This window comes from Somniosus microcephalus, chromosome 22 (genome assembly GCF_052327205.1).
Source record: "Somniosus microcephalus isolate GS21.2 chromosome 22, FLI_Smic_1.0, whole genome shotgun sequence".
In the NCBI taxonomy this organism is placed as follows: Eukaryota; Metazoa; Chordata; class Chondrichthyes; order Squaliformes; family Somniosidae; genus Somniosus; species Somniosus microcephalus.
In genome coordinates, this window is record NC_141008.1 from 39687411 (window position 1) to 39702882 (window position 15472).

Genomic DNA, 15472 nt, shown 5'->3' on the forward strand with positions numbered 1-15472 from the left:
AGAAAAAGAATTGGCAAATGTCATCAAAGACATCGCCTAACCTCTGTCTATATACGAATAGAAGCTCTCATCCCAGTACGTTGAGGTTAAGTCACTAGCCCTGTTCCTTCATGACTGTACAAGTGTAAGTACAGAGTGGTCTTTGTTCTCACTTTTAACACATTAGAACAAAAGCTCTATTTGATGTAAATATTTTTTGCATAATTATGTTTTTCATTTTAGATTTAAAGCCGTAGATTTCATATTTCATTATACTGTGCCAACAGTTGATACGTAATATTATAAAAGGAATACTCATTAAAAGTGGCTGCCAACTGAGGCATTAAAGGAGAACCGTCATCTTGTAAATCACACAAAACAATTAATTGTTACAAAATATCACACAGTGCACAGTATTTACAGCACAGAAACAGGAGATTTGGCCCAACAGATCTATGCTGGTGTTTATGCTCCACACAAGCCTCCACTTATCCTTCCTCATCTAACCCCATCAATTCATGCAGTAAACAGAAACTCCTCATTGTACCTCCAATCACGTTGGCATATTTTTTGTAACATGAGGAGCCAATGAGGAGTGTTAACTTGGGCTCTCAGTGGGAGCTGTAATATTAATTTTTTTGTCGTTATCTAGTTCTTGTAATTAATGTGTTGATAACTAGAAGTATATCTTTCCACCTAATGTACGCCACGGCTACAATCTTATTCTGTTCATCAAGTACTACAATTACAAATTCTCTGGTTTGGTACATTTCTGTTACAGACGGTATTTTTATTCACTATTATTTTATTTTGGAGGGAAAAAAACAAACTTAATCAATTGATAAGAGAAATTTTGCAGGCACAGTGGCACGTTTGATCTACTTGAGGAAACATTAGTAGAACCTGCCCATGTAAGCGTTGAGATGTACTTTCTCTGTTAATATCCACAATCGCAGAACTAAGGAGCCAAAATTTTAATGGACTTGCTACAGTACAACAACAACTTGTATTTATATAGCGCATTTAATGTAGTAAAATGTCCCAAGACGCTTCACAGGAGCGTTTCTACTCAAAATTTGACACCGAGCCCCATAAGGAGGTATTATGGTAGATGACCAAAAGCTTGGTTAAAAAGGTAGGTTTTAAGGAGCGTCTTAAAGGAGGAAAGAGAGGTAGAGAGGTGGAGAGGTTTAGGGAGGGAATTCCAGAGCTTAGGGCCTAGGCAACAGAAGGCACGGCCACCAATGGTGGAGCGATTGAAATCGGGGATGCTCAAGAGGGCAGAATTAAAGGCACAACTATTGTAGGGTGGAACTCACAGCCACTCCAAAGTGAAGGCTGATAATCTCATCCCAAATTGTGGGGACGATGGGGTCATTAACATGGTCAAGGCAGATCCATTGCACCAGTAAAGGCTCGTTAGTGGTGCCTGCTCTGGCTGAGGCCTGAAATATTGGAGCTGCCATAGGTTCTGTTGGGCCTACCAGTAGGTCTTTGGGTTGAACTTCCGGGTGAAATTCAGCAACTCCTATAGCAATGCCTCCTTTACATAAAGAGGGCCAATGGTAGCTTTGCTTATGAGTGTTCCCCACAGGGCCCACCCACCACGCGGCAACGCCCCCCCCCCACCCTGCCTCTGCCCCTCCTCCCACCAACTGGAATTTTCCTCCTCTCCGCAGGGTGGACTCCTGGTGGAACTGGGTTCTTCCCCATCGTGTCTGTGTAGAGCAATCCATGACTAATCCCACTTCCTCGCCCTCTCCCCAAAGCCCTGTATCTTACTCTGCTTCAAATATTCATCCAATTTTCCCTTAAAAATACAGTGGTTTCGGCATTAACCACTCCTGGTGGCAAAGGAATCTATGCTCCAACAACCCTCTAAATAAAATTCTCCTAATCTCTTTCTTCCTTCTTTTAATGATGATTTTAAATTGATGACCCATTGTCACAGACTCCCAACCAGAGGAAGTAGTCTTTGCCTGGTCACTCTATCAAAACCCGCCATCATTTTAAAAACCACTATTAAATCTCCTCTTAACCTTGTCTGCTCTAGTGGAAATAGGCCCAGTATCCTATGTCACCCCACATAACTGTAGGATCCCATCCCTGGCACCATCCTGGAAAATCTATGCTGATGGCTTTAATGTCATTTCTATAATGGGACGCTCAAATTTGCACACAGTAATCTAACTGTGGCCTAACCAATATTTTGTTCAAATTGATCATTGCCCTATTTATAAAACCCCTTTTGTTTTGCCTTTTTTATACCTTTATCTATCTCCATTTACACATTCAGGGAATTATGGCTGGGAATTTCCTCAGAGCTGCTCTCGCAAATGGGATTCTGCCGCACTTCCGGCTACGTTATGGCGGACTTCTGAGGAAATTCCTGGTCTGTGTAGTTGAATCCCTAGGTCTCTCCGTTTATTCATACTCTTCAGCGTCTTTCCATTGAGTGTATACTCCTATCGACGGGGAGGCAGCCCACCCAATTATCCATCCATTAATTTAAATGGACAGAAAATTGATGGGCTCCCTTACAGGTGTATGATCCTGCCTCCCTGTACATCCTTCTTTGTGCGTTGTGCTGCTGTGATCCAATACACCCAGAAGCAGGAACGGGAAAATCTGCCTGCTTACTGTTTTGGGGAGGTTATATGAAAAATAATTGAGCAGCACTATTTTAAGGAAGAATAATTTTGTAACTAACTTTGTTTTTCCTCAGTATCATTTACTCCTCTAGTGTCAGCTGTGGCTCAGTGGGTAGCACCCTCGCCTCTGAGTCAGAAGGTTGTGGGTTCAAGTCCCACTCCAAAGACTTGAGCACATAAAGCTAGGCTGACACTCCAGTGCAGTGCTGAGGGAGTGCTGCACTGTCGGAGGTGCTGTCTTTCGGATGAGACGTTAAACCGAGGGCCCCGTCTGCTCTCTCAGGTGGACGTAAAAGATCCCATGGCGCTATTTCGAAGAAGAGCAGGGGAGTTACCCCTGGTGCCTGGCCAATATTTATCACTCTACTAACATAACAAAAACAGATTATCTGGTCGTTATCACATTGCTGTTTGTGGGAGCTTGCTGTGTGCAAATTGGCTGCTGCATTTCCCACATTACAACAGTGACCACACTTCAAAAGTACTTAATTGGCTGTAAAGCGCTTTGGGAAGTCCGGTGGTCGTGAAAGGCGCTATATAAATGCAAGTCTTTCTTTCGGTACTTACTGACTGACTATCTGTTCAACTGTCTTCCTCAGCTGGTCTGCCCGCTGTCTGAGCTGATTGACCAAGAGGCTCATTCATGTACTCTACTCCTGGGCCGGGCAGCTCAGGACCTTCAGGAACAGCCAGGTTGTAAGTATAAGCTCGAGGTTCAGATGAAGCTGTTACCCGAGTCTGCAGATCAGATGTTGTCCACTGAGGTTTATTCTCATTTGCCTCTACAGAATACAAAACCAATTCTTTATTTATGTCCGCATTTTAAAGAGCAGCTTGCATTATTTATAAACCTCCAATCTCGGCGGATTGGAGACCTGCTACATTTGCATTGCAAATGTTCAGAGAACTGAAGGCCTGGGCCATGCCAGTGCAACAATCCAATTACCAGATTATGAACTGTTTAATCTCAACGACCAAATCTAGAGTTACTCCAGGATCACATTTACACCTAAGGCCCGCGTTGGTACTGCTTTCATGTCGATACCATTTTTGGAGCCATCAGACAGCTTGTGAAAAGGTTATAAATCACAGGCCCCCAAAGTCCCCTTTACACAAAACAAATATGTTCTGTACTTCTCACATCAAAAACAAAAGAACACTGAGATGTAAAGGTCAGTTTTAATTCTTTACAGTATGTTGTATTTATGATTTAACTCCACCAGAACATAAAGAATAAGAAATTAAACCAAAACTTTACTAATACAAAAGAGTTTAAAATGGAAGACATTATTGAACTTGTTTAGAATCAGAATCTTACAGCACAGCAGGAGACCATTCGGCCTATCGTGCCTGTGCCGGCTCTTTGAAAGAGCTGTCAAATTTAGTCGCACCCCAGCTTTACCCCCATAACCCTGCAAATTAGTTCTCTTCATTTACATGTCCAATCGCCTTTTGAAAGTTCCTATGGAATCTGATTCCACCATCCTTTCGGGTAGTGTGTTCCAGCTCATAACAAACCTCTGTGAAATAATTTCTCCTAATTTCCCCTCTAGTTCTTTTGTCAATTATTTTAAATCTACGACCTCTGGCGATCGACCCATTTGCCAGAGGAAACAGTTTCTTGTCCAATCAAAACCCCTCATAATTTTGAACACCTCTATTAGGTCTCCCCCTTAAACTTCTCTGCTCTAAGGAGAACAATCCCAGTTTCTCCAATCTCTTCACATAACTGAAGTCTCCCATCCCTGGTATCGTCCTGGTAAACCTCCACTGTACGCTCTCCAAGGCCTTGACATCCTTCCTAAAGTGCAGTGCCCAGAATTGCACACAGTACTCCAGCTGAGGCCTAACCAGTGATTTGTAAACGTTTAGCATGATTCCTTGTTTTTGTATTCAATGCCCCTATTTAGAAAGCCAAGTACCCCATACACTTTTTTTAACTGTCTTATCAACTTTTCCTGCCACCTTCAAAAATTCACCCCATGTCCCTCATGCTCTTGCACCCCCCTCAAAATAGTACCATTTAGATTGTCCTGCCTCTCCATGTTGTTTCTCACAAAGGGCATTACTTCACGCTTAACCACATTAAATTGCACCTGCCCATTTCACCAGTCTGTCTATGTCCTCCTGATGTCCGCTACTATCCTGCTCTCTATTTACTACATTGCCAAGTTTTGTATCATCTGCAAACTTTGAAATGTTACTCCTATATCCAATTCCAGGTCATTTATATATAACAAGAAAAGCAATGGTCCTAATACCGACCCCTGGGACATGCTTCTCTCCAGTCAGATAAACATTTGTTCACCACTACTCTCTGCCTCCTATCCCTTAGCCAATTATGTACCCAAGTTACCACCATCCCTTTAATACCATGTGCTTCTATTTTCCGAATAAGTCTGTTATGAGGTACTTTATCAAATGCCTTTTGAAAGTCCATGTATACAACATCTACTGCACTACCTTCATCAACCCTCTCTGTTATTTAATCAAAGAACTCAACTAGGAGAATCAGACATGATTTAAGAACATAAGAAAGAACATAAGAAATAAGAGCAGGAGTCGGCCATACGGCCCCTCGAGCCTGCTCCACCATTCAATAAGATCATGTCTGATCTTCGACCTCAACTCCACTTTCCTGCCCGATCTCCATATCCCTTGATTCCCCTAGAGTCCAATAATCTATCTATCCCAGCCTTGACTATACTCAAAAACTCAGCACTCACAACCCTATGGGGCAGAGAATTCCAAAGATTCACAACCCTCTGAGTGAAGAAATTCCTCCTCATCTTGGTCTTAAATGGCCGACCCCTTATCCTGAGACTATGCCCCCTAGTTCTAGGCACTCCATGCAGGCTGCCCCTTATTAACCCCTGCTTCTCCAATTGAGATATAATTTTGCCCTTTTCCCACCACTGACGTTAGACTGATTGGCCTGTAGTTACCAGGGTTATCTCTATCCTCTTTTTGAACAGGGGTGTAACATTTGCAATCCTCCAGTCCTCTGGTACCACTCCCATATCCAAGGACCATTGAAAGGTTGTGGTCAGTTTCTGACATAAGTTCTTATGCTGCATGTAGTGAAGGTTATTTCTTTTAATGTTTTCAGTTACGCCAATCTTGGCTGGCATATTATCCCTTAGTGTTAGGGGGATTAAATACGTGGGGTTACGGGGATAGGGTGGGATATGTGTTGGTGTAGGGGTTACGGGGATCGGGTGGGATATGTGTCGGTGCAGGCTCGATGGGCCGAAATGGCCTCTATCTGCACTGTGGGGTTTCTGTGATTCTGTGTGTGTGCGATCTTCTTCTTTCGTATGGTAGTAGCAAAGCAAATCAAATGTCAATATCGAAGTCAGATATCCAGGCCAAAGCTTCCGGTGTAACAGCGTGGATATCTTGTAAGCTGCCTGCGAATTTCCTCTGTGGGCAGTGCTCAATGATGTGCTCCAGGGTCTGATTAGGAGCTCCACAGTCACATGATGGGGATGCTTTAATCTTCCATCTATGGAGAAGGTGGCAGCATCTACTATGACCGGTTCTGAGGCAGTTGATGGTTGTCCACTGTTTGCGAGTAAGGTTTGATCCTTCAGGTTGTACTGTGGGGTCCTCTATAAGGAATCCATTCCGTATGTCACAGTTCTTCCAAGCATTTCGCCATTGGTCATCAAGGCTGAGGGGAGATCGCTGAAGGGCTTCGGCGATGGTCCAAAATGGCCTTCTAGATTTGAGGCGGGTTGGTGGTAGGTTGTTCAAGTCGGCCTGGATCGGCCTGGTCTTTGCTGGTGTAGCGGTGCATTCTCTGGAGACTGCATATTCGTGGCGTAGGTGTGGTGGTGCGATGTTTGCAAGCACGGGCAGCCAAGGTGTTGGTGTCGATAAAAGCGTACCGGTGATAATTCTCATAGTAGAATTCAGCTGGACATCAACGGATTTGACATGTGGACTTGATAGCCTTGCCAGAAATGATGTCACATCATTTACCATTATACTGCAGCCAATGCGCTTGATGCAAACCACTTGTATTGTGGTGGTCTCACTACTGACACCAGACTTTGCAACGTTGTGAAATCAGCATGGTTATACAGCATGTTTGGCATTGCTGAATCAACTTTAAACATGCAGTATAACTGTGGTAAACTGACACTTCAGTAAAGGGAGTTGAGTTTAGCATCCCACACTCCCAGCTGAAGGAAGGTATCTCATAGCGATTGGCCTGCAGGAAGAAAGGGAAAAAGCAATTAAAAAAATAAATTGATTATAAAGGCTAGGCATTTTGTGCTCATTGCAGAAACTCATTTTAAAATAAGGAATGATTAGGTGTCTTCTCATTGAAATCAACTATTTGAGTAAAGCCTAATGCTAACTTCTCAGGTCACAATATGCCATACAGTAATGTGGTCACGTCATTGCGTAATTCCCTCGCAATAACTCTATCAGTAATACTTTAGCAGCTGTCTCACACAAGGGAGCTTTCATCAGTCAGCTGCTTTAGGCATGAGCAAAGTGTGCTACTGCCCCCTGTGTGTGATGGATAATAAAAGGTTGTCAGTCTGCAAGAGAAAGACTTAGGGCCAGAAAACCCCCTGGTTTGCGCCTCCCATTAGCGCTTTGCGGGCGTCGTTGCGAGAGTAACGACGCCCGCGAACTTCCCCTGCAGGTTAGCGGCGGCGGTAAACCCAAACGCCACGGTCTCCTGCGCCCCGGAGATCATGACGTCATCTCCGGTGTGCAGCGCCCCGGTACCGCCCCGGATGCGAACTTGGCTTCCGTCCCCTGCAGCATTGGCCGGCATCACCGCGGATGGCTGCTTGGGGAGCGGTAGTTAAAGGGATTGCCGGTGAGGTAGGTGAAAAATGTTTCATCAAGACTGTGCATTTGTTTCTATTTTTCAGGTGCCGCAATCAATCAGCGCTACACTCTGTTAGAGTGCTTGGGGCTGATCAGCACCGATCGGAGGTGCCGTCAGCGATCAGGGGATTCGTTTTCTTGCAGAGCCTGCAGCAATGGCCCTTCCCTTTAAGGGAGGGAAGGAGCCTCTGATCCCGGCAGCGCTGCACTGGACATTGTGCCGCGCTCTGCCGCTACCGCCCCTCTTGCCTGGTTTAGCGCTCCAGGGGAAGTGGTAGTGCTTGATTTAGCTCCACTTCTCTCCTGGAGCATTAAAACGGAAGTTTACGTCCGTTAGAATTGGGTAACGCCTGGCGATACTTTTGCACTCCCACAAAATTTCTCCCCCTTAACGTCACATAAACTGAAAAGGGGTTTAGTTTAGTTTAGTTGCATCTGCCATTCTGCAACCTTTGACCTAGACTCAGAAGGGCCCATTTTAACAGATCTAGCGGCTCAAAACTGGCCATCCATGAGGCATGTTGTGCCATCAGCAGCAGCAGAATTGTATTCCACCACAATCTGTAATCTTATGGCCCGGCATATCCCTCACTCTACCATTACCATTAGGCCAAACCTGGTTCAATGAGGAGTGTAGAAGAGCATGCCAGGAGCAGCACCAGGTGTACCTGAAAATGAGGTGCCAACCTGGTGAAGCTACAACACAGAATTACATGCATGCTAAACAGCAGAAGTAGCATGCTGTACACAGAGCTAAGTGATCCCACAACTAATCGTTCAGATCAAAGCTCTGCAGTCCTGCCATATCCAGTCATGAAAGGTGGTGGACAATTAAACAACTAACGGGAGGAGGAGGCGCCATGAACATTCCCATCCTCAACAATGGTGGAGCCCAGCACGTGAGTGCAATAGGCAAGGGTGACGCATTCACAACTATCTTCAGCCAGAAGTGCCTAGTGGATGATTCATCTCGGCCTCCTCTTGAGGTCCTCACCATCCCAAATGCCAGTCTTCAGCCAATTCGATTAACTCCATGTGACATCAAGAAACGGCTGAGCACATTGGAGACAGCAAAGGCTATGGGCCCCGACAACATCCCGGCTGTAGTGCTGAAGACCTGTGCTCCAGAACTAGCCTTGCCTCTAGCCAAGCTGTTCCAGCACAGGTACAACACTGGCATCTACCGGACAAATTGGAAAATTGTCTAGGTATATACTGCCCACAAAAAGCAGGATAAATCCAATCCGACTAATTACCGCCCCATCAGCCTACTCTCAATCATCAGCAAAATGATGGAAGGTGTCATCGACAGTGCTATCAAGCGGCACTCACCAACAATCTGCTCACTGATGCTCAGTTTGGGTTCCTCCAGGACCACTTGGCTTCAGACCTCATTACAGCCTTGGTCCAAAAAGGGACAAAAGAGCTAAATTTCAGAGGTGAGCTGAGAGTGATTGCCCTTGACATCAAGGCAGCATTTGACTAAGTGTGGCACCAAGGAACCCTAGTAAAACTGAAGTCAATGGGGATCAGGGGGAAATCTCTCCACTGGCTGGAGTCATACCTAGCACAAAGGAAGATGGTTGCGGTTGTTGGAGGCCAATCATCTCAGCCCCAGGACATTGCTGCAGGAGTTCCTCAGGGCAGTGTCCTAGGCCCAACCACCTTCAGCTGCTTTATCAATGACCTTCCCTCTATCATAAGGTCAAAAGTGGGGTTGTTCGCTGATGATTGCACAGTATTCAGTTCCATTCGCAATTCCTCAGTTAATGAAGCAGTCCATGCTTGTACGTAGCAAGATTTGGACAAAATCCAGGTTCGGGCTGATAAGTGGCAAATAATATTCGCACCACACAGGTGCCAGGCAATGACCATCTCCAACAAGAGAGAGTCTAACCACCTCCTCTTGACATTCAATGGGATTACCATTGTCGAAACCCCCATCATCAACATCCTGATGGTCACCATTGCCCAGAAACTTAACTGGACCAGCCACATAAATAATGTGGCTACAAGATCAGGTCAGAAGCTGGGTATTCTGCAGTGAGTGTCTCGCCTCCTGACTCCCCAAAGCCTTTCCACCATCTACAAGGCACAAGTAAGGAGTGTGATGGAATACTCTCCACTTGCCTGAACGAGTGCAGCTCCAACAACACTCAAGAAGCTCAACACCATTCAGGACAAAGCAGTCTGCTTGATTGGCACCCCATCTACCACCTTAAACATTCACTCCCTCCACCATCGGCGAACCGTGGCTGCAGTGTCTACCACCTACAAGACGCACTGCAGCAAATCGCCAAGGCTTCTTCAGCAGCAATTCCCAAACCCCCGACCGCCACCACCTAAAAGGACAAGGGCAGCAGGCACATGGGAACACCAGCACCTGCAAGTTTCCCTCCAAGTCACACACCATCCTGACTTGGAAATATATCGCCGTTCCTTCATCGTCGCTGGGTCAAAATCCTGGAACTCCCTAATCTGGCTTAGAGGGCCGGTTGGCTTCTTGACAGCTTCACCTGGCCGGGCAGCTGTTGTGGTGCCCCGTTCAGGAGTGGGTGAAATAATGTCATCAGGGTCACATGTATGTCATATAACTCTAACTTGCATTTATTAAGCAGGCTCCCGTCAGAGCCTGGCAGGCACTTCATACACTGGCAATACCAGTGTTGAGAATCAGTGGGAAGCGGAGCCATTCCAATTTAACTCTTCCTGCCCTCCATTCCCACCAAGCGGGAAGGAGTAAAATTTCTCCTAGAGGTTTAGCGAACATGGTTATATTTCTTAAGCGTTACCCAGCATACAGAATTTATAGTTTACGGTCTTTTAATCCTTTACTATACAAATTCACCCTCTTTATTTTAGCTGTTGTTCCTGTACCTAGTGTCATAAAGCAGCACATGAAGCTCCACAGCTGCACACAAGAACTTCTTTGCACTATTTGCTGTGGCTTAATGCAGGCGCTCCTTGCATTTGATAATGATTAGTGTGATGAAAGGTGAGAAGAGATCTGAAGGTGGTAATCAATGCGGCAGAACTGCATCTAAATACTTACCAGGGTGAGGAGAGTCGGGCTATCTACACTCACCAGAAAAGACACAATCTGAAAGGAAAGAATAACAGTATAAATTCAACAAAACAGCCACCACAATCTCTACCCGACGTTAAAAGAATTCACACACAGGCATCTTCCACCCTTTAAAATGAAGTTCGGGACCTGGAACGTCAGGACCCTCATGGACAACCCCAACAGAGACTGTAGGTCCCGCATTGGACTCATCGGTCACCTGAGGACTCATTTTTAGTGTGGAAGCAAGTCATCCTCGGTTCCGAGGGACTGCCTAAGAAGAAGAGATAAAAACGGAAAACGGTCAGTTAAGGAAAGCAATCCCCATCAACCTGGCATTACCTTTATCGTCATTAGGCTTAGTTGAGGGTGTTATTCAGATATATATTTGACCACTTTGATCATAATGTTTACTACCTTTTCCTAGCCAGTCCGCTGGCTGGTCCTTTTACGGTTGCCATGTTGCCAGTGGAAGAGTTTCCCCACATGGGCTGCATGCTTTAGCTTGCAGGTGGTGTTTGGCTACTTCAATTCTTGCAATGAAATATCTTCAGCTAGATTAAAAAGTCACATATTAAAGGAAGAAGAAAGGCTTGCATTTATATGAGGCTTTATCACATCCGCAGGCTGTCCCCAAGCACTTTTAAATCCTATATTGCAGTCATGAAGAGTGGTCTTAACCTTGCTGAAATCATTGCCCTTCTTAAAACTGATTAGTGAGGAGGTGTTCATAGGTTGAAATTTGGTGTATTTGTGAGGTGATTTTATTTTTAATCCGTAACCTTAATTTGGACATTTAAAAGCCTGAAGATCTTGTTCTGTTGGACATGGCAAATCAAACAGCAGCCTACAGTGGGCTGCTTAATTGTACAACCTTCGGTGCCTAATTCCAAGTTCATCCAGCAGCTTATTAACAAAGGCAGTAAGATTGCATCCCTCTACTTCCTCGATCACAAAAATTCCCAAATGAGTATAAATTGGGAATCAATTTTCTATGGTTATCCAGTTTAGCTATGATGACCAAGTCTGTGTCAGCCTTGTGTCTTCTAAATGTCACAGGAAGGAGAAGAGACTGACTTTCTCATACATTATCCATTTTGACATGAATATTTTACATTGTGATTCTGTAAAACTTTCCTTTCAGTACGCCGTAACCACTCTCTCTCTCCCTCTCCCTCTCTCAATTGGGGCAGGGGTCAATTGGTAGGGTTAAAAAAAATAACTTTTATCCACTGTATAGATGGTTGCTTTGAGTCCAGGCTCTTAAAAAAAAAACATTTTCTCAGCAAAAAGTCTCAGATATCCTATCATAAAGTTTTACCCATGCTTCCGGCATGGTTGGAGGTGCAAAGTACAATGTTCTGAGCAAAATGAATGTAAATTATATGGGATAGATTTTTATCATCACCACCTTGGTAGTAATCTGGCAGAGCTGATCTTACTCCCATTATATAACCCGCTTGATTTTCATTCCATTGACATTGATGAAATAAACATCAGGCGAGTTCTGTAACAGGCAAGCGAGCCGCTCATCCAGATTACCGCCCAGGCGACGAAGAAGAAAATCTACCCCAATACCCGTCAAAGCTTAACAGGGAGGGAGATTAAATACAACTGGTTTGCCTGCAGCAACATGGAATAAGTAGAATGTTCATTTGGGCTAGAGGTTGGGGTTTTATAATGAGGACAAAATGAAGAAAGAGGACAGATCAATATTTCAGGTGTGAACCGTTCATCAACGCTCTGACAAAGGGTCAACATACAAAACGTTAACCTGTCATTTCAGGTGCTAATGTGTATTTCCAGCATTTTCTGTTTTTAAAGTTTCAGCTCCACAAACATACGAGGCTAGATTTTCCAACCTGGAGGGAATCCTGCTTGAACGGTGGCAGAGTGGGCTTTGTACCCACCCATCTCTGGGAACCCAGCACATCTTCCAGAGTCAGTTCATTTAAACTTTATAGCCAGGCACAGATGGTATTTCTGGAGTCACTGGATCATCGGCCTTGAGTGTGGTGGGAGGGGGGGGGGGCGGCTGGATGGTTGGGAGGGAATTAGCTGGGACACCTGCCACAGCTCAGCATGGCCAGGGGCCCCTTGGGCTGTAGATAGAATTATGGATTTCACTAGGAAAGGCAACCTATTCATTTTTAAAGCCTCCCTTATCTGCGGTAACAATGCTGGAACACAACGGCTTTCCTCATATCCAGTGTTGCTACGGTGTTAATGATGGAAATAGATGTCGGATAACGTGTTTCCATCACAGTTGCTGCCTTTGTTTTCAGAATGGCTCGGTGCCATATTTTTCATTACCGTGTCAGGTTGGCTCCCTGGTAGAGCTCCCGTCGTTGAGGCAGCAGGTTGTGGGTTCAAGCTCCATTACAAGCACTTGAGCATATAATCTAGGATGACGCTACAGTGTAGGGAGGACTGCATTGTCAGAGGTGCTGTCCTTTGGATAAGACATTAAACTGAGGCTCCACCTGCCTGTTTAAGTGGTCATAAAAGATCCCATCGTACTTTTTTGAAGTAGAGCAAGTTTGTCCAGTGTCCTGATCAACATTCCTTCCTCAACCAACACCACCAAAAACTTGTCATTTATCTCATTGCTGTTTGTGGAACCTTGCAGTGAGTAAAACCGGCTGCTGCATTTGTCTACAAAAACATAATTTCAAAGTAATTCACCGGCACTAATGTCCTTTGGAATTGCCCGAGGATGTAAATGGTTCTATGTAAATGTAACTTCTTTCTGCATACCGCCCAAAATTGGGGGGGTGGGGAGGGGGTGGAAAATCCAGTCCTCTGTGTACAACGCCATCCGATTGACAATGCAAAACGCAGTTGTTGTCTGAATATTATACAAAGCAAACAACATTTAATCTGGATCCCAAATGTTCTTTGTACCGGATAAAGGCACTGAGGGCGAGCTGGTGAACATTGATGTAACATCACAAACTAATGGTTTTAAGTCTAGAAAATATCATCCAGGGACTTCATTTTTGACAGATAATTTCCTTATGCCAATCTCGCTGTTAAAATCTTTCAGCTGTATTTTTCCAGAGCCCAGGATCTGTGATTCAGTAAGATTTGGAAAATAAAGATGTTTGTAAGAAACTGTCATCATTTAACTGCTGGGCTGATAGTTTTTTTCTCAACTCTCTCCTATCAAGCTTTTCTCATATTGCTGTCTAAACAGAGCACGTGTCACCAACAGAGCATGCAATTAATTAAGTAAACCTTTTGTTTAGTATTGTAACAATGTTACATTCTGGAGATCAAGTGGGTATTTGGCAATTAAATATTTCAGAAGAGATAGGGAAGGAAAAAAGGAAAGATCAGTATTGATATTAAATAGAGATAATATTATTGTACTGGAGCACAAGGATTTAAACAGATAAGTGGTTCAAACAGAATCCCTTTAGATTGAGAGGAGGAAGATCAAGGGTTCGCGTTAGTGGAAGAACATTACAGGGTGAATTTTGTACAGAAATTAGAGAGGCATGCGTTAATAATAGAATTATAATTTTAGTTGTCATAAAATAAACTGGAATAGGAGAAGTGCTTGTGGTGAAGGTTATGTGTGTACAGGACTCTTTTTCTATTCCACCATGTAAGGAAGCAGTACTTGAGTTGATTCTGGATAATGAAGCAGAACAAGTAGCAACCTACAAGTCAGAGAACATTGTGGAGACAGTGACCAAAATATAATTAGGTTCAGTGCAATGATAGTAAAGAAAAAAGAAACATCAAGAACAAGGGTACTCGACTAGAAAAAAGCAAATTACAGCAAGATAAAAAGGAACCTGACCCAGGTTAAATGGAAGGAAACATTAGCGAAGCATAAATCGGCAATGGGCAATATTTACATGTGGTGTATGTGCCTTTAAGAGCAATTATGGTGTATGTGCCTTTAAGAGCCCCAGGTGTGCGTAATGCCGGTAATTGTCACTTGGGCTATATAAGCCTGTGTATTGTGTATATCCTTTAGAAACCCCCCCCCAGACTTGCTTAGTAAATACCTATGAACCAACTCCTGTCTTCAGTGTCTTTATCTACACACGGACACTACAGTGGCGACGAAGTGGAAACGGACTTACCTGCAATTCGGCAGCACCTCAAGGACATCGATTCCTCCAGCGTCCAGAAGACTCAAGGAAGTAAGAGAAACTGTGGTTTCACCAGCTGGCCAAGCTGGTGACAGGTACTGCGCTAATCCTTCCTGGGCGTCAGGCTGGAGCTCCAGCGGCGGGCTCTACAGCTGAGACAGGCAGCGAAATCGGAGGCAAGTAATAACGGACTGGGAGGGTGCACTCGAGAGACGGCCGGCGCGGCAAGCAGGTCAGCGTTTAGACCTCCATCGGGAACGAGTCTCCAACAGTGAATAAACAGCGTTGTTATCGGTAGCAGCGGCGGGAAAGCGCGGGAAGCGCCATATCGTTGCTGCAGAGAAAAAAAAAAGCACGGGAAGCGCCATATCTTTTCTGAAATGCCTAAATCTGGTAATATTGAGGCTTTTGATGGCGAAATAGAAGATTGGACCACATACGTGGAAAGAGTAGAGGTTTATTGCACTGCAAATGGAATAACAGATGAAAAGAAAGCTTCAGTACTTCTGAACTTAATGGGCGCGAAGACATACGGGCTGTTACGAAATTTAATCACTCCAGCCAAACCAAAAGACAAGACTTTTAAAGAAATTGTTGATACCCTGCAGGAGCATTTAAACCCAACACCGCTGCTGATAGCGGAACGATTCAAGTTCTTCAAGAGAAATCAACACAAGAATGAAAGTAACGCTGATTACCTAACCGAATTAAGAAAGCTATCAAAGTACTGCCAATTCGGAGCAGGACTATCGGATTATCTTCAGAAAAATTTGTTTGCGGTCTCTTAAGTGAAGGAACACAAAAAAGACTGCTTTCTGAAA